The following is a 4361-nucleotide window of genomic DNA, read 5'->3' as shown; positions in this document are numbered from 1 at the left end:
TAGGACAGAGAGCGACCCATCCTTCAGCCCTACCCAATAACAAGGATGTGGGGCTCGGAGCACGCAGAACTCATCTCCAATAAAGACTCCCCACACTCTGCTCTGCTCAAATCTCTACTCTCTTTTAAAACTGAAAAACCTCCAGTTAGGTTATGCACTCCCGGTGGAGTAATCCAAGAATGTAACACTTGATCTGTCCAAGACATCCACAGAGGAATCATGGACAAGCACATGCTGGATCCTGAGACATCAACCAGAACTTCAAGTTTGAGAGCCTGTGACATGTGGCAGTGACACCAGGCTGTAAAGTAACGCAATGCAACTGGTTTAGAGCTGATGTTCTAAGCACTTGGTTGTTGGAAGTCTGCTTTTTCAGTGGGAGCGCACTCCAATTTGTGTCTTAACATAAAATCCGCCTCCGTGGAGTTCTCGTTGATCATTAGCTAGGCAATGTTAAAAGCTTTGCCCTCAAGCCGAGTGAGTTTGAAAGTGGATTACTATGCAACCTTTGAGAGGGAAGGGAGGTACGATCTCCCTCTCAGAATCCTTTAAAAAAATCATTTTATTGGGGGCTCTTACAGCTCTTATTATAATCCACATCTACATCCATTGTGTCAAGCACATTTGTACATTTGTTGACATCATCATTTTCAAAACATTTTTTCTACTTGAGCCCTTGGTATCAACTCCTCATTTTCCCCTCTTCATTCGCCACCTTCCTTCCCTCCCTCATGAACCATTGATCATTTATCAACTTTTAAAATAGTTTCAATTGAACCTCATTTTTTTTGTGATGGTGGATTTAAGACAACAGTTTGTGGCTGTGAAATTTTGTTTCTTGCTCAGAAAAAGTGCCACAGATATGGTCGTGATGCTTCACACAGCTTACAAGGACAGTGCTATGGGAAAAACTCAAGTCTAAGAGTGGTTTTCTCATTTCAAAAATGTCGATTGAGGAGAAACCTCATTCTGGACATGTCAACTTCCTCAGTGGACAAAAATGTCAACAAAAATTGTGCACTTGTGCTTGAAGACCAATGAGTGAGGAATGGGTAAGTTATCTGGACTATCTTGGAGCTCAGTTCAGCAGATTATAACAGAAGACTTGGAAATGAGAAGGGTCACTGTGAAATTTGTACCTCAGGTTCTGACTGGCCAGAAAAAGAGCATCGAGTGGAAACATGCTGTGCTTTGAAAGAACAGCTCGGAAGAGACCCAGACTTTTCCCCTCAATGTCATTGCTGGTGATGAGACATCATGCTATTCTGACAACCCTGAAGGCAAACATCAGTGAAGCCAGTAGAAGACCCCATCATCACCTGGCCCCTCAAAAGCTTGTCAAGTGAAATCAAAGATCAAGTCAATGCTCATTTGTTTGTTTGTTTTTATGTGAGAGGCATAGTGCATTTGGAGTTCATTCCACCAGGTCAGACTATTAATCAAGCTTTCTATTTAAAGGTTCTGAAGAGATTGCATTACAGTGTGTAACAAAAAAGGCCTGATTCTGTGGCAGCAGGGGACTGGTTTTGCCACCATGACAATGCACCGGCTCACACAACCTTCTCAATGTGCCAATTTTGGTAAAAAACAGCATGCTTCTCTTGCCCCATGCACCTTACTCGCCCGACTCTGTGTGACTTATTTTTGTTTCCGAGAATGCAGAGGGACATGAAAGGACAGTGATCTGATGGCATAGAAGATGTGAAGAAAAAAAGTGAGGGAGGTGCTGCCAGACATCCAAATAGATGAGTTTGAAAAATGGTTCCAAGAATGGAATGGGAGATTTGGCAAATGTATTAATGTAATGGAGAGTACTTTGAAGATGATAAGGTTGTTTTGTAAAAAAATTTAAAAATACATAGCTTTGAAGAAAAAAATAGTCCATTTTGGGGGCTAACCCCCCCCCATGTGTGTGTGTGTGTGTGTGTATCCTGGATTTTAAGCAAGTGTAACACTACATGTAAATGAACTACACTAGAAGAGTAATGGAAAGGGCTTCTTTAAAATTGTGGGGTTATAATGATTCCAAAGGAAAGGATCTATGAATATCAAGTGTTCAGCAGTTTACAAATAATTCATTACATCTGGACCAGAGAATGCTAATATATTCAAAAGAAGTATTTGCAGTATATATAATGGTTCTACAGTGTGAATAACAAGTGCAACAGAATTATAAAACTGTTGAACAAATACCAACATATCTGTGCTCTATACAATGGGGCCAATATCATCATCCTGCTGTTTTCTGCCCTGTTCCACCCTTGGGCAAATAGATATGTGTTTACAAAAGTAAAATCTCATGGTTTTTACATTTTCTTTATGGGTATATGTCATGTTTTCTTATATGGGTCCATACATGTATTATATCTTATTTATGGGTCCATAAATCCTGTATCTTAGATTGCCCTATCTTGAATATCTGAATATCTAGTTAGAAAAATGCATACTCATATATTTAGTGATAAATGTAAGCTTTGGGTTAGAATCAGAATTAATTTGGGCTTAATATATACCAAGATGATTCAGTATTTAAATCTTCTGGCAACTATTATTCCTTAGACTTGTTCACTCTGGACAGGGGTCAGAATAAGGCATGGTAAGGTGACCGACCAAGAGCCTTCTCTACAACTGATAAATAAGCGTATTCACCTGAGCAGCATCAGTGCTGCCAGCATCTCAGAGAGCAGATTTGTTAGTAGGGTGGGAGTGGCAGCTAGGTTCCCGGCTTGAAAGAAATGTTTTCCACACTGGCAGCCTCATGTATGAATATACCTATGGGTAAGTCTGTGGTATAATTATAGTCATGAGAATCATTGAGAGCCTCATGAGGGGCTTTCTGGAAGAAGGGGTACTGCTTGCCTGCAAGAACCTCACAGGAATGTCTCCAGAGTTTAGAAAAGTTTCTGAGCTCAATTCAACATGAAACATCTTCCAGATGAAGGAAGCCTGGGTTGAATGACAAATATCCCAGTCCCCTGTCTGTCCTCACTGCTCACCATCATCTATGAGGAAGCAGAAACCAGACCTCCCAGTTGCAGGAGAAAAATGAATATGAGGAAAAGCAAGCCACTCCGTATTCAGAAAGGGCAGAAAAGTGTGCTTCTGGTTTGAATGTGCTCTTGTGATCTAAACTGTGCTTTGCCCACAATTGAGAAGAAAAAGTTAAAGTGAGCTTGAATTGGGTTCAAGGCATAAAGGGCAACACTCAGCAAACTCCACTGCTCGCACACAAAACAACCCTATGATAGAGAGTATCGTTTCCAAGGGTAAACATTTTAAAAAGAAAACAAAAACCTATGGGATTTCTAAGGTTAATCTTGATAGAAGCAGGATTCCTCATCCTTCTACTGACAAGTGACTAGCGGGCTTGAACTACTGACCTGTTGGTTGGCAGCCTAGTGCTTTAACCTCTAGGTCACCACCACCCCCAGCAAAACAACAAAACACACACAGCCATTGAACGTCAATGTTGAAGGCCTCAAGTTTCTCTCTAGGAACTGCTAATAGTTTCAAACTGCTGACCTTATGGCCAGCAGCCCAACATACAACCACTGTGCTACCAAGGGGTCTGTGCTACCAGCACTCCATCAAAGGAGTATATGGGACAAAAGTAAAATTGCCTTCATGGTTATGATTACTAGGGGGTGCTTTCAATGGTCAGTGTTTTCAAGGCCTGAATTCCTTTATAAGCCTTCGAACCTGGGAGAGGAGCATGTGTTTTCTTCCCAGAGGCTCTAAGATGGGCACAATATGATCCAAACTGTGGATTGCATTTATAAATTGCACTTTCTAGAGGAGCCCAGACACACAGAGGCGAACAGACGGAAGGCCCCGGGAACTGCCTACAGCCATGCTGGCTCTCAGACTGCTCTTTCTGGGCCTGCTCGTGGCAGTGCCACCCGCCAGCTGTCAACAAGGGAACCCATGGACTCGGTCATGATGGTTGGAAAGAAGGATGCAGATGGGATGCTGGCGGGGACAGATGGAAGATACTCCTCCATTGCGGCTGGCTTCAGGTTCAGTGAGCCTGAGAACGCTTGCAAGAACATCTCCCCAGAAGAGGACAAGGTCCGGAGCACCCCCATGTGATCCCTACCCTGAGGCTCCCGAGCATGAGTGATCAGCCGGCCACCGCCTTCTGTGTGCACAAATCTACCGTCCAGGGCCATCGTCCTCTGACCCCCACGCCGGCCCTGCCCTCCCTGAACTAGAGCAGCCTGCCTTGGGGTGCAGACTGTGTCCAGGTTGGGGTTTGATTGTGGCCCTGCAGTCTCCCAGGGAGACTCCCACGAGATTCAGAAGCGCTCTCTGTAAAGAACAGTCAGAGCTGCCATCCTGCCTCTCATTTCCTCCTCACAACG

General features: G+C 43.5%; 1 pseudogene; it reads left to right on the top strand.

Annotated features, from left to right (window-relative positions):
* Nucleotides 1–3850: 3850 nt before the first annotated feature.
* On the top strand, nucleotides 3851–4089 carry LOC142427950 (PDZK1-interacting protein 1 pseudogene; annotated as a pseudogene).
* Nucleotides 4090–4361: the final 272 nt, after the last annotated feature.

This window comes from Tenrec ecaudatus, chromosome 1 (assembly GCF_050624435.1).
Source record: "Tenrec ecaudatus isolate mTenEca1 chromosome 1, mTenEca1.hap1, whole genome shotgun sequence".
In the NCBI taxonomy this organism is placed as follows: Eukaryota; Metazoa; Chordata; class Mammalia; order Afrosoricida; family Tenrecidae; genus Tenrec; species Tenrec ecaudatus.
This window is presented reverse-complemented; position numbering and strand designations above follow the sequence as displayed.